We start from the raw sequence: 22,772 nt of genomic DNA, 5'->3' as shown, positions 1-22,772 counted from the left end.
GGGGCACAGATTTAAGGTGAGAGGGGAGAGATACAAAAGGATCCAGAGGGGCAATTTTTTCACTCAAAGGGTGGTGAGTGTCTGGAACGAGCTGCCAGAGGCAATAGTAGAGGCGGGTACAATTTTGTCTTTTAAAAAGCATTTGGACAGTTACATGGGGAAGATGGGTATCGAGGGATATGGGCCAAGTGCAGGCAATTGGGACTAGCTTAGTGGTATAAACTGGGCGACATGGACATGTTGGGCCGAAGGGCCTGTTTCCATGTTGTAACTTCTATGATTCTATGATTCTATAGGGTTCCGTTGCCTGATACGATAGGACGTCCGGGTGTGTTGGCTTTGTGTATCTTTGGGAGGCAGTTGAAGTCTCCCACGCGGGGAGTACGTGAGACGAGAATGAGTAGGATGTTTTGAAGGTCTGGATCGAAGGTCTTGATCAGTTTGTTGAGCTGATGGGTGTGTTCTTTGGTCGGGTCTGTGGGTAACCGTCTGTAGTGTTCCTGGTTGTCAAGTTGTCGGTTTGCTTCTTTGCAATAGTCCGTTCTGTTCTGTATGACGATGGCTCCTCCTTTGTCCGCTGGTTTGATGACGATGTTGCGGTTGGTCTTGAGAGCGTTGATGGCGTTGCGTTGTGCTCGGGTGACATTCTGGACTGTCTTCCGAGTGCGGCTGATGAATCTGGCATAGACGCATTTCCTGACAGCTTGAGCATACATGTCAAGCTGATGGCAGCGACCCTCTGGAGGAGTCCAGTGTGACTCTTTCCTCTTCGGTTGCTGTACCGCGGAGCCCTCTGTCTGCTGTTCCAGATCGTTGATTGTCTCATTGGGTTCGCTGCTGAAATCTTGGGATTTGTGTTAGAATTCCCGGAGCCTCATTCTCCTGATGAATTCCTCTGTGTCTGCCGCGAGACGAGTGAGGTCCATTTTGGTAGTGGGGCAGAAATTGAGCCCTCAGCTGAGAACTTCGATTTCGTCTGGTTGAAGGGTGTGTTCGGACAAATTGACTATAGACTTCCCTGTGGTTGCAACCGTTGTACCAGGGGAAGCTTGGTCGATGCTGGTGGTGATGCCGAGTTTCTCAAGCTTCCTGCTCTTGGTTTTCATGCAGGCAGCGTAGTTCCGTTGCCTCGTCTGTTTGGCCGTATATCGTAGCTGGTCTGCTGTGTCCTGAGTACAGGTTGAGAGTATGGACTCCATCTTAGTTTCGAGGTTGCGGCGTCTGCTGTGGAGTTGGTGTACGAGATGGTTGCGGAGTGTGCGAGAGGTACGACGGCAGAGTCTCTCAGCGTAATCCGAGTTGCATGTGGACTTGAGTGGGTTCGTGATCTGTAGCCCTTTCGGGATCTTGTCTGCTTTCTTGCAGCTCTGTAAAAAACTTGATGTCTGTGTCTCAATGCGCGATCTTCTTGGATATCCTTTCCACTGTGAGCCGGCAGTTTGTCGTGTCGATGATAGCCATGATGTGGAGATGCTGGTGATGGACTGGAGTTGACAATTGTAAACAATTTTACAACACCAATTTATAGTCCAACAAATTTATTTTAAATTCCACAAGCTTTCGGAGGCTTCCTCCTTCCTCAGGTGAGTAGTGTGGAAATGAAATTTTCGAATCCTTCGCATTTGAAAATCACAGAACAATGCCTGGTGATTACTGCCCGTTGCCAAGGCAATCACAGTGAGCAGACAGAGAGGTGTCACCTAAAAGGCCACCGAATATACAAACCCCGCCCAAAAAAAAAAGAGAGAGAGAGAGAAGGAAGACAGTCAATGACCCGTGAAATTAAAAACTTTTTCAACCTCGGCTTGAAGCAGTTACAATCTCTATAATAATACATATCATAGAACTGGAGTATCTCTAATCTCTACAACAACGTGTAACATAGTCTTGAAACATTTCTAATCTCTAAAAGATTGTACAACATAGACCTGGAGCATCTCTAATCTCTACAACAATGTGTAACATAGGCCTGGAGCTTCTCAAATCGCTAAAACAACGTTTAACATAGGCCTGAAGCATCCCTAATCTCTAAAACAATGTGTAACATAGGCCTGGAGCTTCTCTAATCTATACCACTATGTTTAACCCAGCACTGGAGCTTCTTTAATCTCTACAATAATGTGTAACGTGGGGCTGGTGCATCTCTAATCTCTACAACAATGTGTCGCATGGACCTGTGGCATCTCTAATCTCTACAACAATGTGTGACATAGGCCTTAAGCATTTGCAATCTGTAGAACTTGTAACAATGTCCTGAAACCACTTTAATCATTAAAATAATGTGTAACACAGGCCTGAAACATCTCTATTCCCAACAACAAAGCCCTACAACATAAAGAAGTTATAATCCCACGTTATACACTGTTAAAAAGATCACAGATGTTTCAGGCCTATGCTCCAGGTTGTTGTAGAGATTACAGATATTTCAGACATATGTTAAATATTTTTGTAGAGATAAGCGATGTTCCAGGCCTGTGTTACATGTTGTTGTAAAGATGGCATTCTTTTCAAGCTTGTTTTATACATGGTTGCAACGATGACAGATGTTTCAGGCCCACGTAGAATCGTATATTCACAGAATGGTTACAGCTCAGAAGGAGGCCATTGAGCATGTGTCGGCTCTCTGGAAGCACAATCTCGTTAACCCCACTACCCACCCTTTCCGCGTAGCCCTGCAGATGTTACCCTTCAAGCACTTGTCCAATACCCTTTGCAAAGCCAAGATTGAATCTGCCTCCACCAACCTTTCAGGCATTGCATTTCAGATCATAACCACTCGCTAAAAAAATGTCCTCATTTCGCCTTTAGTTCTTTTGCCAATCACCAAAAATCTGTGTCCATTGGTTCTCGACCCTTTCGCCATTGGGAAGATTTTCTCGATATCCACTCTGCCTAGCCCCCTCATGATTTTGTACACCTCTATCAAATCTCCTCTCAATCTTCTGTGCTCTATGGAGAACAATCCCAGTTTCTTCAGTCAATCCACATAACTGAAGTCCCTCATCCCTGGACCAATTCCAGTAAATAGTTTCCACATCCTCTCTCAGACCTTCACATCCTTCCTAATGTGCAGTGCCGAGAACGGGACACAATGCACCAGTAGTGGCTGAACCAGTGTTTCATAAAGGTTGGTCATGACCTCCTTGCTTTTGTACTCCATGCCCATATTTATAATACTGAGGATCCCTTTCGTTTTTTAACCGTCTTCTCAGCCTGACCTGCCAATTTCAACGACCTGTGCACATAATCCCCCAGGTCTCTCTATTGCTGCACCCCATTTACAATTGTAACCTTTCGATAATATTGCCTCTCCTCGTTCTTCCGACAGTGGTGCAAATTTTTGCAATTGATAGCAATATTTCAGGCCTATGTTACACATTGATTCAAAGATTATAGATGTTTCAGACCTGCATTACACATTGATTCAAAGATTATTGAGGTTTCAGACCTGCGTTACACATTGATTCAAAGATTACAGATGTTTCAAACCTATGTTACATATTGATCCAAAGATTACAGATGTTTCAGACCAACCTTACACATTGATTCAAAGATTAGAGAGGTTTAATACCTGTGTTACATATTGTTGCAAAGATTACAGATGATTCAGGCCTATGTTACAGATCGTTGTGGAGATCAAAGATGTTTCGAACCGAAGTTATACATTGTTGTGGAGATTAGCGATGTTTCAGATTGATGTTACACATTGTTGTAGAGATCAGAGACTTTCTAGGTCCCTGTGTCATACTCTTGTAGAGATTTGAGATGTTCCAGCCCTATGTGATGAACTGTTGACGAGATTAGAGGTGTTTCGGGTCTATTTTATACATTGTTGCAGTATTTATTGGTGTTTCAGGACAATGTTGCACGTTGTTATGGTGATTGCAGATATCACAGGCCTATTCGTACACATTGTTGTCGAGATGACAGGTGTTTCAGGTCCATGTTATACATTATTGCAAAGATTGCCGATACTTCAGGCAAATGTTACAGTTTGTTGTACAGATTGGTGATGTTTCATCCCTAGGTTATAAATTGTTGCAGAGATGAGCAATGTTTTAGGCCGATGTTACACGTTGTTTTAGAGATTAGAGATGTTTCAGTCCTATGTTAGACATCGTTGGAGCAACTGCAGATGTTTCCGTCCCTTGTTAAACATTTATGTAGTCCTTACAGATGTTTCACGCCTATGTTGAACATTGTTGTAAAGATTATTGATGTTTCATCGGAACATAGGAACAGGTGTAGGCCATTCAGCCCCTCGTGCATGCTCCGCCATTTGATAAGATCATGACTGATCTGTGATCTAACTCCATATACCTGCCTTTGGCCCATATCCCTTAATATCTTTGGTTGCAAAAAGCTATCTATGCTGCACATTTTCCCAACAATTACAGATTTTTCAGGCTTATGTTACAAATTGTTGCAGGTGAGAGATGTTTAAGGGCTATTTTATATATTGTGCAGATATTAGAGAAGTTTCCAGCCAATGTTGTACATTATTGTTGAGATTGGCGTTGTTGCACGGAATAAAGACTTTTCTGGCTTACGCAACACATTGTTATTGAGATTAGAGATGCTTTAGGCCTTTTTTATACATTGATGTGAAGATTAGGGATGTTCCCGGTCTATGTTACACATTTTTGTATTTATTAGAAATGTTTCAGTTCGATGTTACACATTGTTTTATACATTAGAGATGATTCAGACCTATGTTAAACATTGTTGTATACATTAGAGATGTTTCAGGCCTGTGTTACACATTGTTGTATACATTAGAGATGAATCAGGCCTATGTTACACATTGTTGTATATAATAGAGAGGATTCAGGCCCATGTTACACATTGTTGTGTGCACCAGAGATGATTCAGGCCTAAGTTACACATTTTTGTATACATTAGAGATGATTCAGGCCGATGTTACACATTTTTGTTTACATTAGAGCTGATTCAGACCTATGTTACACATTGTTGTATACATTAGAGATGTTTCAGGACCAATTTACACATTATTGTTTACAATAGGGATGTTTTAGGCGGATATTACACATTGTTTTATATATTAGAGATGTTACAGGCGTATGTTACATATTGTTGTATATATTATAGATGATTCAGGCCTGTGTTACACATTGTTTTATACATTAGAGATGATTCAGGCCTCTGTGACACATTGTGGTGCACATTAGAGATGTTTCAGGCCTCAGTTACACATTGTTGTATACATCAGAGATGATTCAGTCCTATGTTACACATTGTTGTATACATTAGAGATGATTCAGGCCTATGTTGCACATTGTTGTATACATTAGAGATGATTCAGGCCTATGTTACATATTGTTGTTAAAATAAGTGATGTTTCAGGCCGACGTTACCCATTTTTGTTTACATTAGAGATGTTTCAGGCCTGTGTTATAACATTGTTGTATACATTAGAGATGTTTCAGAACTATGTAACACATTGTTGTATATATTAGTGATAATTCAGGCCTATGTTACACATTGTTGTTTACATTAGAAATGTTTCAGGCCTATGTTACACATTGCTGCTTACATTAGAGATGTTTCAGCCCTATGTTACCGATTGTTGTATATATTAGAAAATTTCCAGGCCGATGTTGCACATTTTTGCAGAGGTTCGAGCTGTTTCGTTCCAGTGCCAGCTCTGTGAAAGACCTATCCAATTAGTCCCATTCCCCTGCTATTTCGCCATAGCCTTGTACTTTTCCCTTGAAGTGTTCCCTTTGTTGATCTTTGTATCTTTCTCATTCGCCAGGATCTGTGCCATTTTTTGTCTTTTTGTATGCCCTTTCCTTATGTCTTATACTGTCCCTTACCTCTTTCGTTTTCCATGGCTGTTTTTTTTTGCCAAGTCGAGTTCTTGCCCCTCAGGGGTATAAACCGATTCTGTATCACGTTAAATGTTTCTTTAAACATTTCCCACTGATCATCAGTCGTTTAACCCATTAACAGATTTGCTCAGTTTACTGTGGACAGTCTCTGTCTCATCCCATTGAAATCGGCCTTGCCCGAGTTTAGAATCTTAGCAGCTGATTCGCTTTATTCCGTTTCAAACACTACAATGAACTCGATCATGTTATGATCACTATTGGATGGATGTTCACGCACAGTTAAGCCGTTAACTAAATCTGGTTCATTACTCATTACCAAATCTAGTATGACTTGCCCCCTTGTTGCCTCTCGGACATACTGCTGTAGAAAACTATCCCGGACACACTCAAGAAATTCACTACCTTTCTGACAGTTGTTAGTCTGCTTTTCCCAATCTACGTGAAGGTTGAAGTCCCCCATTAAGACCACAATGCCTTTCTTACAAGCTTGTCGAATCTCTGAATTTATACAATCTATCACTTCAGAGCTGCTGCCAGGGCTCCTATATGCAACACCCACTATAGTCTTAGATCCTTTCCTATTTCTCAATTCAACCCATAAGGTCTCTGCTTACCTCTCGTTATATCCCCCTTTATCATTGAAGTGATTTCATCTCTAATCATTAATGCTACTCCTCCCCCTCTTCCATTTACCCGATCTCTCCTGTAGACCTTATAACCTGGTATAATTAGTTCCCAATCCTGGCCATCCTGCAGCCAAGTCTTAGTAATATCTATCATTTCATACCCTCCAATTTGAATTTGAACCTGTCGTTCATTTAATTTATTCCTTATACTCCGTGCATTTGTATATAGAAATCTTAGTTGGGCCACACACCCAAGCCTGACCTTCAGCTTTGATGCTGTGTTAATCGCCTTACGCCTTCTAGTTTTTATTTTATCTGTCGTGCCTAAAGTACACTTTCTTTCCGCTGCTCTACGCTTTTCCCTTTCACTTGTTCTTGAACAACTGTTTGTACTATTTGTATTGTAAATTACCCCTGGGTCTTCCCCTCTCTTGCTGCTCTCAACTTTATACCCTTCTGACTCCCCATTCAGGTTCCCATCCCCCTGCCACTCTAATTTAAACATTTCCCAACAGCACTAGCAAACACCCACGCGGGGACATTGTTCCCGGTCCTGCTCGGGTGTAACCCGTCCAGTTTGTACAGGTCCCACCTTCCCCAGAACCGGTCCCAATGCCCCAGGAATCTAAATCCCTCCTTCCTACACCATCCCTGCAGCCATGCATTCATTCATCCTGTCTATTCTCCTGTTCCTATACTCACTAGCACGTGGCACCGGTAGTAATCCTGAGATCAGTACCTTTGAAGTCCTGCTTTTTAATTTATCTCCTAACTAATTAAATTCACCTTGCAGGACCTCATCCCTTTTTTACCTATGTCGTTGGTACCAATATGGAGCACGACTACTGGCTGTTCACCCTCCCCCTCCAGAATGCCCTGCATCCGCTCCGTGACATCCTTGAGCCTAGCACCAGGGAGGCAACATACCATTCGGGAGTCACGTTTGTGGCAGCAGAATCGTCTGTCTGTTCCCCTTACAATTGAATCCCCTATCACTATAGCCCTGCCACTCTTCTTCCTCCCCTCCTGTGCAGCGGAGCTACCCGTGGTGCCCCGAACTTGGCTCTTGCTGCTTTCCCCTGATAAGCCATCTCCCCCAACAGTATCCAAAGCAAAATATCTATTTGAGAGGGAGATGGCCCGAGAGGACTCCTGCTCTACCTGCCTAGTCCTTTTACTCTGCCTGGCGGTCACCCGTTTCATTTCTGCCTGCATAATCTTTACCTGCGGTGTGACCACCTCACTGAACGTGCTATCCTCGATAGACTCAGCATCGCGGATGCTCCACAGTGAATCCACCCGCAGCTCGAGCTCCGAAATACGGTTAGCCAGTAGCTGCAGCTGGACACACTTCCTGCACACATAGTCGCCAGGGACACTGGGAGTGTTCATGACTTCCCACATAGTGCAGGAGGAGCATATCACGTGTGTGAGCTGTCCTGCCATGATTGCCTTAGACTCTCAGACTCTCGTCCCGCTGTAGGTCTCTCCTGTTATACTGTGCTCACCTTTCGGACTCTCCTGCCTCATCTGTGACGTCGCACAGTAGTTTTCTCTTATTGCAGGTCTGCTGCTGCTTTTATTCCCCAATCTCAGTCTTCAACGCTGAGGTCCACTGCCGCTCTGTGGAAAAAGTTAGGAAAAGCAAGGCAAAGCAGCACCTCCTTCCCCCACTGCACCGAACTCCCACACTTACCAAACTCTCAGCAGTTCACTGTGTTGTCCGCATACCGTTCTGTCGCACTGACAGGCCCCTGTATTTCTACAGTTTGTGACTCAGATGAGTCAGGCCTGCCCCACCTTCAGTTACTAGTTTAATCCAGCTAACCAATTAACTTCCGACAGCAGCTCTCTCTGCTGAAGCCTGGCAAAAACTTAAAAATGTAAACTTTAAAATTGAACTTAAACAGTTTAAAGCAATGTACATTAGATTTTAAAGAGATTAACCCTTAAACTCCCACACATACCAAACTCTCAGCAGTTCACTATGTTGTCCGCACACCGTCCTGTCGCACTGATAGGCCCCAGTATTTCTACAGTTTGTGACTCAGATGAGTCAGGCCTGCCCCACCTTCAGGTACCAGTTTAATCTAGCTTACCAATTAACTTCCTACTGCAGCTCTCTCTGCTGAAGCCTGAAACAAAGGAGAAAATATTAACTTCAAAATTGAACTTAAACAGTTGATAGCAATTGAACTTGATCAGTTGAAAGCATTATGCACTAGATTTTAACGAGATTAACCCGAAAACTCCCACACTTACCAAACTCTCAGCAGTTCACTCTGTTGTCCGCACACCGTCCTGTCGCACTGATTGACCTGATTGAATTTTTTGAAGAGGTGACTCAAGTAATGGACATGGGAATGTCACTGGATGTTATTTATATGGACTTCCAGAAGGCATTTGATAAGTTCCACGAAAGAGATTGTTAGCTAAGTTAGAAGCCCATGGAATCGAAGGAAAAGTACGGACTTGGTTAGGAAATTGGCTGAGCGAAAGGCGACAGAGAGTAGGGATAATGGGAAGGTACTCATATTAGCAGGATGTGACTAGTGGAGTCCAGCAGGGATCTGTCTTGGGGCCTCAATTATTCACAATATTTATTAACGACTTAGATGAAGGCATAGAAAGTCTCGTATCTCAGTTTGTAATGACACATAGATTGGTGGCATTGTAAGCAGTGTAGATGAAAACATAAAATTACAAAGGGATATTGATAGATTAGGTGAATGGGCAAAACTGTGGCAAATGGAATTCAATGTTGACAAATGTGAGGTCATCCACTTTGCTCAAAAAAGTATAGAACAGGGTACTTTCTAAATGGTAAAAAGTTGAAAAATGTGGATATCCAAAGGGACTTATTGGTTCAGCTATATAGATCATTGAAGTGTCATGAACGGGTGCAGAAAATAATCAAGAAGGCGAATGGAATGCTGGCCTTTATATCTAGAGGACTAGAGTACAAAGAGGCACAAGTTATGCTGCAGGTATACAAAACCCTTGTTAGACCGCACCTGGCGTACTATGAGCAGTTCTGGGCACCGCACCTTCGGAAGGACATATTGGCCTTGGAGGTAATGCATCGTAGGTTTACTAGAATGATACCCGGACTTCAAGGGTTAAGTTACGATGAGAGATTATACAAATTGGGGTTGTATTCTCCAGAGTTTCGAAGGTTAAGGGGTGATCTGATCGAAGTTTATAAGATATTAAGGGGAACGGATAGGGTGGATAGAGACAAATTATTTCCGCTTGTTGGGGATTCTAGGAGCAGGGGGCACAGTCTAAAAAATAGAGCCAGACCATTCAGGAGCGAGATTAGAAAAAATTTCTACACACAAAGTGTTGTAGAAGTTTGGAACTCTCTTCCGCAAACGGTAATTGATACTAGCTCAATTGCTGAATTTAAATGTGAGATCGATAGGTTTTTGGCAACCAAAGGTATGAAGGGATATGGGCCAAAGGCAGGTATATGGAGCTAGATCACAGATCAGCCATGATCTTATCAAATGGCGGAGCAGGCATGAGGGGCTGAATGGCCTCCTCCTGTTCCTATGTTCCTATGTTCCAAATAAAGCGTCATGCTCGTCATCAGTTCAAGAGATCAGTAAAAGCTTCCTTCGAGTTGTACAAATCTATTTCAATGCAATGTCTGCACATAAACCAATTTATGTTGTTCTAACAAAGCTGTGTCGACGAATAGTTTTCAATGTTAATTTATCTCAACAAGCCCATCTGTTGTATAAATCTCTGTCTGGTACAAGAATTTTAGCACAGAAACTACATTTGCTCATATAGTGAACAACAAATGAGAAAACACGGTCACAACAGAAATAAGAAGATACCGAGAGGAGTAATGAAAAGATTGGTCAAAGAGTAGGTTTAAGGAGGATGTAAAAGGAAGAGTGGGAGACTTAGCTGACTGAAGGCATGGCCACCAATGGTGGGACGGAGAGAGTGGAGGTCGGTTAAATGTTACAAGAATAACTTGTAGCGCCTTTAACATTGATAAAGATCACTAGGTGCTTCACAGGAGTACGTATCAGACAAAAACAGATCCCCAGCCAAATGAGGAGATATTAGGAGGCGTGTCAAAAGCTTGGAGCATGAGATTGGTTTCTTGCAAGGTCTGAAAGGGGAAGGCGGAGATGAAAGGTAGCGGGGCTTAGGGCGGGTATTTTGGAGCGTGGATATGGCTTAAGCCGCGTCTGCCAAAATTAGGGCAAATGAACTGCAGATGCACAAGCGGCCAAAGTTTGAAGAGCAGTGGGAGGGGCTGTCGAGCTGGTGGAGATTATCGAGATTGGGAGGCGTGAGGCTCTTACGTATTTAAGGTCGAAGATAAGCCATGATATTATTGAATACGGAAGCAGGCTCGAGACGATGAATGGCATCTTCCTGCTCCTATTTCTTCTGTTCCCATAGACGAAAGAAAACTTAAACTGCATCCAATAAGGACTTGGGTGATTGGTGACGGACATTGTGCGGGATAGGACACGGACAGCAGAGTTTTGGATGAGCTTAAGTTTGTGGAGAGGCCGGAGAGGAGATCAAAGACCAAAGACGTTACAAAGGAATGGCTGAGGGTTTTAGTAGCACATGAGCTCGACGGGTGGGATGTTATTACGGATGTAGAAGTAGGCTGTCTTTGGGATGGAGAGGATATGGAGTCAGAAGTTTCGCTTGTGGTCGAATAGGACGCTACAGTTATGAACAGTCAAGATCAGCCTCAGACTAAGGCCAGGCATGGGGTTGGAATCAATGACAACGATGTGGAGGTTGTGGGACCAAAGAGCATGATTCTCCAATTGTAACAGGAGGAAATCGTGGCTCATCTAAAACACGATGTCGGTCTGAAAAACACAAAGACATTGGAAGCGTCCAGAGAAGCCGAGGTTTTATAAGCGTACATCTGAAAACCAGTTTGTGACTGCGGACTATGTCACCAAATGGCAGCCTGTAGATGAGGAAAAGAAGGGAGCCATGGATTCAACCTTTTGAAACATCAGAGATAATCCGTGATTGGTTGTGAAGAGGAGCTTCTCCTGGCTGTGATCAGATAGATGAGTGGAACCAAGCGAGGGTAGTCCCAACAAAGGAGGACAGTGTCCATTCAATAAGGGGGTCAGGGGTAGGTTTGTTGTTGGTGTATGGGGAAATTTACAAGGCTCTGCGCTAAGTGTAGACAGCTCTTTCAAAGAGCCGGCATGAGGGATCGAATGGCCTTCTTCTCTGCTGTGGGCTATATGCTTCTTTGATATCATGTGTGGAGGAGGGAAGGGGGATATGAGAATTTTAAATTTCAGGCCATGGGGATCTCGGAGCCAAGGAAGATAATGTGAGAACAAGCAGGTCCTGGTGCGCGTCGGAAGCTTGAGTTATGGTGTCTACAGGAGGGCATTGGAGGAATGGAGTCTGGATGGTACAGTGGCATGGATGGGGGTTTCTATGGCAATGGGTAGAAGAAGGAATGGAGGCTGGTGAGGGCATCACGGGGCCTTTGTGATGGAGGTCAAATCTGGTCATGAGCTCAGCTCGGTATTACACGGGGCCAATTTTCTTGCAGTGGTTAACCAATGATGCATAAACAGGTAAATCTGCACTAAAATAGCGGAGAGAGGGATGCCAATGGGGTACGTTCAGTGTCTGTCCCCTAATATCACCCAAAGTCATTTCGAGGCTGCAGTCCTCAACCAACCCTTTAATGACCTTGTGTCTGACATTCAAAGTTCATATTTTAACTGGGAAACTGCAGGAACAGGGTGAAACCTGTATTCTTGTGTCCCTGGATTCAGTTTACTCTGCAGAGAAATCGGTAACATTTATAAATGAATCGCCAGGAGTGAACATGATCAATAAAATTTCAACTATTGAAAAACTGTAAATGAAGCCGCTCATTATTCTTGGATCAGTCCTGTATGAGTACAGTTTTTAACTTTATTTCTGAGAGAGGTCTGATTGAGATAATATCCTGGACTTTAAGATGTTTGTGTTTTATCCACCACATTATTCTTTTTTTTTATTCGTTCATCGGATTTGGGCGTCGCTGGCGAGGCCGGCATTTATTGCCCATCCCTAATTGCCCTTGAGAAGGTGCTGCTGATCTAATGTGTTTGATCAATTGACTGTAACTAATGGAAATGATCAGGAGTATAACCATGTCACTGGAGACTTATCCCCTGTATAAATCAGGGCTTTTTGGAACGGACCAGCTCAGAGTGCCGACCGGAGCGAAGGTTTCCAGGCCAACATAAGTCAGTGCTTCTCGCAGAAATGCATTATCCAGTAATATATCAGGTACAGGACATTTACTATCCTGTTCTTGCAGCCATTGGTGTTCCAGGTAAGCCGTTGTTGGTGTTAACTCTGCTGCTATACTTGGCAAATTATTTTTTCTCCCTGCATGTTTTACACAGTGGCCTGTTCTGCTCCACTGGCTGAATGATGGAATGTATTAAGTCTCTGCTCTTTCTATCCTGTAGCAAATGCATTATAGCTGTAATTAAGTTTTTATGTCCAACCCTGGCCTTGCTTCCGGGATTATTCCCTGTACTTACTCTATGTTGAGTAATGGAATGTCCTTAAATTCTAAACGTTCTCAATTGTCAAGTTACATTATATCCGTGATTATATTTTTATATCCAGCCTCGGCATTGTTATTGGATTGTTCTCAGTACTTCATATATTGTCGAATGATGGTATGTCCTTAACACCGATATGTTCGATCATATAACAATTACCTGATATCTTTAAAGACCATTTTTATATCCTTGGATTATCACTGGATTAGTCTATGTACTGAATGTATTGTTGGATAATGAGATGCCCTTAGCTTCTAACCGTTCGGTCTTGTAGAAGTTACATCTATTGTGTATCGAAACCTAGCATTGTTACTGGATTATTCTCTGTACGGAATGTACTAGAACCAGGTGTCTTTGTTATGAGCTGATATCAGACCACCAGGAGCTGTTAACCGTTTCATGACGGGTAACTACCCTGTCCTGGAATATTTTTTCATCAATCTGTTTTCGGTGATTGATAATGAGACAGCCCAGGGTCTCAGTGTTACAAGGAGGCAGCGCAAAGTCCTCCTGCCCCTAAAATATGCTTCGGTTTAACGAGCATTTCAATGTATTTAGAATCACTGTTATGTAATATTATTTCATCATGTGTGTATCTGACGCCACTTTAGATGCCTGGCAACTGAACTGAGTTTGCTTCTGATTCTTTCACCTCTCCTTCTCTGCTGCACTGTGGATGAATTTACTGACAGTCATTGTAAAATGCAATGTTTGTAGTTATGTTGTGTCAGTTTGCATTGTTAGAATCAGGAGGCCATTTATCTGTGGATTATTCGTATAATGTTGCCGTTTTGTTAATTGAACAATCGCGCCATCTATCGCTTTTCTTCATAATTGCAGGAGAAGGAATCTCAATTATTTTGAGACCTGCCTGGAAGAGGTGTTCGATTTTGCTTATTCTATGATTTGCAGATGAAGTTAACTGTTTAGGTGAAATAAGCAGACGTTCCTGAAAGTATCAGCAGATCAGGCAGAATCTGTCAAGAAAGAGACAGAGTTAACCCTTCGGGTTGATGATCGTTCCTCGGAACGGGAAGTTTAAAATGTAACAGTTTTTAAGCAAGTACAGAGCCCGACAAAGTGGGGATGAAGGCGGGTGGGGGTTGGTTTGGTTGTGGGGGGGGGGGGGGCGGGAGAACAAAGGGGAAGATCTGTGATAGGGTGGAAGGTGGGAGTGATTAAATGACAAAATGATGCAAGATAAGTAGGGTGGCAATGGGACAAATAAATAAATAAAAGATTGGTCTATGGGAACTGTAAATGGCAAAATCAGAACCATTACCAGCACCTACAGTCCGAAAAAATGAGAGCAGTGTTTATGATCTGAAGTAATTGAAATCACTGTTGAGTCCGGAAGTTTGTAAAGTAACTGATGGAAAGATGAGCTGCTTTTAATGGAGCTTCCGCTGAGTTTCGTTGGAACAGTGTAAGGGTCCGAGGGCACAGTGGACAGAGTGGCAGTGGGATAGAGAATTAAAATGGCAAGCGACCAGAAGGTTACAGTCAGGCAAAGCGGTTACCCAATCTGTGTTTAGTCTCCCCAATGTCGAGGTGCGAAGACTTGGCAGTGTATGTGAACAGGTGGAGAGGTGAATGATCTGTAGATACAGTGAACTGTGCCTTGGCAGCTTTAGCATTTAACAAACTGACACTGAGAATAGGATCGGTGGAACACGTGGATGATGAAATGAATGCTGGTGTACGATGATAGGATTTAATCGGGAACGAAAATGCACTTGAGAAAGAGATGAGATCGAATGTTAGAGAAGGTGACTGAGAGAGAAAGCGATAGGCTGTGTTGTGAATAATTCATCAGAATGAACTGCTGAAACTTCCAGAACAATTAATCATCGAAAAGCTCGGCTGAATTCAATAAAGAACGAGGCTGGTTTCATTAAAATTTTGAGTTTAACTTCAATTGAATGTACAAAGTAAATTTGATGATCACATTTTATCCCCTGACACCAATGACCACAGAAAAGAACTGTTGAATTTATGAGTTGGATTGTGTTTGTGGGACATATAGATTAGATTTCCTCTAACACTCTGCTCCAGTCTCTTTCCCTATGAATCCCAGCCTCTCCTCCCAATGCATTGAATCATCTGTCTCCTCATTGATTGCTTCAGTTGATCCGCTTTCTCAAACTATCTGTTCAGGACTCCCCTTCAGCTCCTCATGTCCATTTCCTTATCTCCCTCCCAATGTCACTCACTGGCTCCGTCTCCACCTGATTTTCCCGTTTCGTGCCAGCCCCTGTCGACTCTCTTAACCCTGGGCAACAAATCAACAGCATCGCCCCCTGTCCCCTCGCCTTCCCGACCCTTCGCTCCCTTTCCCCGTCCGTTCGGAGCCCAAATACGGCTTTCATCCGCTGGATTCCAGATCGGTGACGCCACGTCTCCTTTCCAAACCGGAACTGTGCCCTCACTCAGCCATTCCAATGGATCAGATGCTCATTTTACTCACTTTCTTTATCGATCTCCCAATTCATTATTGATCATTGTGTTTAAAAACAATTCTCTGCCCGAAAGCGCTGACCAGGTCAATGAATCACTTTCCACCGTTAGATGCAGCAACAAAGCTGGAAATTTCACCCCAGATCCTCTCAAACTGCTGGTTTGGCTCCAGATCTGATCAGTAATTTGTCTGCTTCCTTTTCTACCATTTGCAGTTACCTCGGTAGCGATTGTGATCCTGTCCCGAGGAAAGTGCGGTCTCTCCAAATGTATCAGTCGCTGCCTGGTGGGAATGGCAGTGGCCGATCTCCTGGTCGTTATCACTGATCCGATATTGAGATGGATTGGTCAGATTTATCTCCCACGGTCATTCCTGGACATTACTCCCGTGTGTAGTTTCATTATCTTCTTGAGTTATGCAACCGCTGTGGTTTCAGTCTGGCTCACAGTCGCTTTCACCTTTGATCGATTTGTGGCCATTTGTTGCGAGAAGCTGAAAACAAAATATTGCACCGAGAAAACAGCGGCTGTGTTTCTGGGAACAGTGAGTGCGTTGGGCTGTTGAGAGAGTCTCCCCTGGTACTTTACACTTAAACCTGACTATATAATTGATAATGTTCCCTGGTTTTGTGTGATAACACGGAGCTTCAGTACATCCCCCGCATGGTCCGCATTTGACTTGTTTCACCTCATTTTAACCCCTTGTGTCCCGTTCTGTCTGTTTTTGCTGCTCAATGTTCTGACGGTCAGACGTATTTTGGTGGCCAGTCGAGCCCGCAGTGGACTCCGGGGCCACAGCAATGGAGAGAATCACAAGGATCCAGAGATGGAGAACCGAAAGAAATCCATCATTATACTCTTCAGCGTATCGGGCAGTTTTATATTGTTATGGGTAACACAGGTTATATTTTAAATTTTTGCGCGAATTATAAACATTCAGTCTTATAACTCTGCCACTGACCCTGTTTATATCGCAGAACACACAGCAAAGATGCTGCAGCTTTTCAGTTCCTGCACAAACACGTGCATTTATGTCCTGACCCAAACTAAATTCAGAGAGGAGCTGAAGAACGCGGTGAAATACACATTCCATCTAATTGTCAAATTAGTGAGATCATAGAAGGAGCTGATGGGTTTCAAGCATTGGAACCAATTCCCATTTTATAATCCACCCCAACACTTCTCAGGGGACGAAAAGTGCATTTTATATCAGCAGCACAGAGCCATGACATGATCTTAAATCGGATTCTGATATTATATTTTATTGACAATCTGATTTATTGAGGCGGGGCTTGCTTTACAGACAACACTTGAATGGTTGGTCAAAATGGCCGGACGAAAGATCTCAGCTGGACTTCAACTAAATGGCTGCCCCGCAAAATGGGCAAACCTGGCAATCAAAATAGCTCCCTTAGGCCTGATCAGAATGGGTGCAGTCCACATAAATGGAGAGAGAGAGAGACAGACAGACAGACAGGCAGAAGAAAAGACAGGTATAGAGAGAGACGGACGCACAGACCAAGGGAGAGAGAGGTCGAGATTGATGGTCAGACAGAGGGAGAGAGAGAGAAAGAGACAGCGAGCGAGACACAGGCAGAGGGCGAGATGGAGAGAGACAGAAAGATAGTTGGAGATAGAGATCAAGACAAAGAGAGACCACATCAATGAAGTCCCTCCTCCCTTATTCCATTTTAGTAAATATCCTCTGCACCATCTCCAGGGCTTTGACATCCTTCCTGGAGTGTCGGGCCCAGAATTAGACGCAATACTCCAGCTGACACGTCATCACTGATTTACAACGGTTTAGCTTAAATTCCTTGCTTTTATGCATTATGACTCCATTTGTCAAGCCAATGAACCGGTATGCTTTTTGTGACACTTATCAATCTGTCCTGCCACGTTCAAAGATTTGTGCACTTAAACCCGCAGTCCTTTCTGTTCCTGCATACCATTTAAAATTGTACCATTTAGTTTATGTTGCACCTCCTCACCCTTTCATCCAATCTGCATCACTTCACAATTCCCTGCGTTAAATTTCTCTGCCATGTGCCTGCCCATTACACCAGTCTGTCTATGTCTTGCTGAAATCTGCTACTATACTGTAACTACATTGTTTGGAACTATCCCTGTAAGATATTCAATGCTGCTTCCGGAGAGCGAGTGTGTGTCTGGTGTGTGTGCGTATGTGTGTGTTTGTGTTTGTGTGTTAGTGTGTGAGAGAGAGATAGAATATAGATAGAGAGGGGGGTGTGGAAAGGATGAGGCACAGTTGCACAGGAAGATAAACATACTAACGAAGGCAGACAGAAATGGAGATTGAGAGAATGGCAGACTCAAACTCAGAAACAGATATAGAGTTCAGGACAGAAAGAGATCAGGGGAGAGAAAGATAGAAAGGAAACGGTAGGAAAGGGGAAATATGAGGAGGAGAAAAGAAAAGATAAAGAAAAAAACACATGAGAGGCGATTGGAAAGACATGAAGACGGATAGAGATATAGTCGGAGAAATAAACAGAGATAGTCAAACAAAAGACAGAAAGGGAAAAGAAAGTAGGAAAGAGACAGGGAGAAGGCAAGAAATGGGCCAAAGGAAAGAAGTGATAAGGACAGGGACAAAAATAAAAATCGGAACTAGGACACGGATAGAGAATACAAGGACAAAAAAAAGTAATGATAAAAAAACAACGACAAAAATGAAGACAGGTTCACATAAAGGGGTGGGAGTGTGTGTGAGGGAGATATATAGAAATAAAGAGGGGCAGAGACACGGTTGGGCAGAGATGGAGATAAATAAATAGAGAGTTATTCAGACAGAAGGGAAAAATAAAGGGAGAAAGAAAGCAGGTAAATATATATATGTAGAAAGAGAGAGAGAGAATGCAAACATGGATGGAACGAGAGAGAGAGACACTGATAAAGAATTATAAAGTGATAGCAGCAGGGTGGTTAATAGACAGAAGAAGTCAAACCAAATCAATTAAAGACTGAGGGATAGACAGAGTACGAGAGTTTCAGACATAATAAGACGGTAAGAGGAAGAGAAAAAGAGGAATGGAAAACAAGAAGAATAGAAAACAGGAGAGAGGAGGAGAAATACAAAGATTAAAGCCGAGATAGAAAGAAATGGAAGAAAATACAGAAACAAATGCAAAGGAAAGAGTGAGAAACAAACAGATTGAAACAAAGACATGTGAAAATGGGAGCGGAAAGAAACAAATAGAGAGAAAGAAACAGTCAAAGTAGATACACAGAGAGAAATAAAGAGTGAGATAGACAGGGGCAAACAAAAAGGGACAGGAGGAAGCGGAGACAGAGGTGAAAGAGTAAATGACAGATGAAGTCAGAGAGAGAGAGACAACGAGCGAGAGGGACAGGGAGGCGGTCGTAAAAAAAAGACATAGGAGGCAGAGAGAGAAGACAGACAGCGTCGTACAGACACAGAGAGAGGCAAATAGCAAAAAAAAAAGCCAAGAGCATAGATAGGAAAAGATAGAGACAAAAACAGCGGCAGAGAATTAGAAATTAAAGTAGAAATAACAAGATAGGAAAACACACAGAAAATAAATGGAGATGAACGATATGCACAGAAAACAGACACAATGAAAGACAGACCAGTATATGAAATACAGGAGGTTCGAGTCAGGAGTGAGAATAAAACATAGAAAGCATTAAATATACAAACAAACTGTGTAATCAGCCTGGAGTGTGAGTGCTGACTCGCAGGACAGCAGCAGATGAAGCCATTGAGACAATTAATGTTTCCTTTTTTCTGGGTTAAACTCTTTTCGATTTAATTTTGACAGTTCTAAAGATGATGCCTGGAGGCTGCACAATAACGTCACTCAGCCTTGTGTAACTTACCCGGCCCATTATTTATTGCGGGAGTTTCCCAGATGCGCTGTGCAGTAAAAAAAAAATCATCTGTTAAACGAAATCCTGATACTAAATCGGCTTCAGCATGTCTGGAGGAAAGGGTCTCTTAAAAGGTGGACGGGCTTTTAAAAGGATTGTTAATGGCCCATTGTAAAATACACACAGCAAAGGATAACAACAAGAAGAACAATCCCAGGAGGGTTGGAGGTAGTTTGAACACCTGCCGACTGAACTTGGTTACATTGTGGACCCTCAGAGAAAACAAGTGAAGTGCCAATCAATCGTGGCTCTATTAGTACGAACCTATTGTTGACAAATCACCGCCCCAGTGGTTTGAATCTGTGTTAAAAAGGTCTTTAAAAGCTGACCAGAAAGTGAGTGCGGAGAGGCACAGATCCACCAAGACTGCCCCGACTTCACCTTTCGCTTCCTGCCCGCACCACCACAGCTGTACTATTCATGACTGTTCGCTACCACACAGCTTGGTGCCTCGATGCAGGTTTACAGATTGTCTGTGAAGCAGATGACCTGGCGACAAGAGAAAGACATGCGACTCTACAACGGTATCCCTCAAAATACCCAGAATCTTCCCGGCAAGCTTGAGCCAACCATCAGTATAGAACTTTCGTCCTGGGATTAATCTAAGATCGACATTTGATTTCCAAACGGTTATGCATTTAGGGAATTCAGAATGTATCGTTTTATTTTTGTTGAAGCGATTCTCAATCAGGCATAAACCCCATACAACATGTTGTTAACATTCGAATATCAATTTTCCCAATGTATTAATAATAAATTATTGTTTTTTTTGAAAGCCTTTGTTTGTGCCTGAAGCTCTTTCGGGGAAAAAGCCCATTAAATTCAAAATAAAAATAAACCACGTGGAGATAAAAAATCATTGCCCCAAATTAAAGTGTAAAATCACATTGCAGCTTTTTGCTCCTCCCTAGTTTTGGTGGAGAATGCGGTGATCCTAATTTTTCACATCATAATGTTTTTGATTCTTAACTAGAAATCTTAATTTTGATATCCTGAGATATCTTATTTTGTAATTAAGGATCAGGAGATGTAGAATACAATTTTCAGGCATTCTGTGATTTTTAGAAAAGCAATCGAACTGATTTGACTTCAAGTGGCAGCTAAGACACTGCTAATTGAAGCTGAAATTAAAGCTTTAATGTACAGATATGGCGACTTTAAAGAGGAATTTGAGACTTGGAAAGACTCTTCCCACAAATTGACAACAGAAGCGAAACATGGGCCCAACTCCAACGTAGAAAATGTTGAGGTTCCAGTAGAAATTTTGACTAACAAAAAAAAGGCTCTGGTCGAATGAATTGCTAAATCGGTAGCGCTTTGAGATTTTATGAAGCGGTTATTAATATCCCAGACAATAGACCACGAATCGTTACCAGATGAAAAGGAGAAATTGGAAAAGGGAAATTGCTGGTTTAACAGTAGAAGTGTTTTCTCCCCTACCATAGCAACACCTGCTGATCAGAGTAATAATGAATCTTTAACGTTCATTGTATTAAGAGTATTGGGACCTGTCTAGGAGATATAGACAAATCAAGAACATATTAGGTTCCAAATGAAAAGTTATATGAATCCAGGACAAAGGGCGAGAAACATTTGTCCGAGTGCTGCAAGTTGAATAATTAAATACAATAGTTCGAAATACGGTTATACTCTGAATCATTTATGGGGCAAACAGTCCGTATTTCAGAAGCAGAGAATAGTGACTCAGAGGAAAAAAGCGTTTGTTCTTCTGGAAGCTCCAGTGATAGATCTCTGCCCATATCTTCTTCTCGTTTCCGGGATCAGAAAATAAATGAGCGCACAGAATCAGTTGTGGTAATCCATGGGGTTAAGCATAGGAAGAGTGTAAGCACATTAACAGTAATGAATAACATAATGGCACTAATGAGTGACAAGTCCCAGAGGACCAGGAGGTTGCCATCCCCGGGACTTAAAGGAAGTAATTGAGAATATTGCAGATGCCTTAAATATAATCTTGCAAAGTTCTCTCGATTCAGGAACCGTTTCTTCAGATTGGAAAATTGCACATTGCACTCCGCTGTTTAAGAAAGGTGAGCGAGGGAAACCTGGGAATGATAGACCAGTTAGCCTAACATCTGTTATCAGGAAATGACTAGATACTCTAATTAAGGATGGAGCTATTAAATATCTTTAAAATTTCCAGCTGATCCGAGAGAGACAGCAGAGATTTGTAAAGGATAGGTCATGCCTGACGAACCTGATTGAATTTTTGAAAATGTGACTAAAGTGTTGAACAGGGGAATGTCGATGGATGGTGTTTATATAGTCTTCGAGAAGGCATTCGATAAAGTCCCTCATAAGAGATTGTTGGCTAAAGTTAAAGCCCATGGAATTGAGGGCAAATTATTGACCTTGTTAGGGAATTGGCTGAGCGGCAGGAGACAGCGAGTAGGGATAACGGATAGTTTATCAAACTGGCAGGATGTGAGGAGTGGTTTCCCGCGGGGACCTTTGTTGGGACCTCAACTGCTCACTGTATTTATTAACGAATTAGATGACGGGATAGAGAGCCACATATCCAAGTTTGCTGATGACACAAAGCATTGTAAGCAACGTAAATGGAAGTATCAAGTAATAAAGATATTAGTAGATTAAATGAATGTGCAAAACTGTTGCAAATTGGTTTCAATGTAGGCAAACGTCAGGTCATCCACTTTGGAACAAAACAGGATAGATCAGAATATTTTATAAATGATAAAAAGCTCGAAACAGTGGAGGTCCAAATATACTTCGGGATCCATGTACATCGATCATTAAAATGTCATGGTCAGGTACAGAAAATAATCGAATAGGCGAATGAAATGCTGGCCTTTATATCAAGAGGACCAGAATACAAGGGGGTAGAAGTTATACTGCAGCTATACAAAGGCTTGGTTAGACCACACCTGGAGTTCTGTCTTCAGTCCTGGACACTGCACCTTAGGATGGATATATTGACGTTGGAGGAAGTGCAGTGTAGATTTAAAAAATGATAGCTGGACTACAAGGGTTAAATTTCGAGGAGAGATTACACAAACTGGAGTTGTATTCCCTGGAATTTAAAAGATTAAGTGGTGATTTGATCGTTGATTTCAAGACATCATGGGGAACTGATAGGTTAGATAGAGAGAACCTATTTCTGATGGTTGTTGAGTCTGGGAAGAGGGGACACAGCCTAAAAATAGAGAAAGAACTTTCAGGAGTGAAGTTCAGAAGCATTTCTACTCGCAAAGGGTGATCGAAGTTTGGAACTCTCTTCCACAAACTGCAGTTGATGCGAGCTCTGTTGTTCATTTTAAATCTGAGATTGGTAGATTTTTGTGAACCAAAGGTATTAAGGGATA

General features: G+C 42.5%; 1 long non-coding RNA gene across 1 annotated transcript in view; it reads right to left on the bottom strand.

The window, feature by feature from the left end:
• The window catches only part of LOC137312864 (uncharacterized), a 1,008,715-nt gene that overhangs the window by 833,027 nt on the left and 152,916 nt on the right, over positions 1–22,772 (bottom strand). The window lies entirely within an intron of this gene.

The sequence above is a fragment of the Heptranchias perlo genome, unplaced genomic scaffold (assembly GCF_035084215.1).
Source record: "Heptranchias perlo isolate sHepPer1 unplaced genomic scaffold, sHepPer1.hap1 HAP1_SCAFFOLD_44, whole genome shotgun sequence".
In the NCBI taxonomy this organism is placed as follows: domain Eukaryota; kingdom Metazoa; phylum Chordata; class Chondrichthyes; order Hexanchiformes; family Hexanchidae; genus Heptranchias; species Heptranchias perlo.
This window is presented reverse-complemented; position numbering and strand designations above follow the sequence as displayed.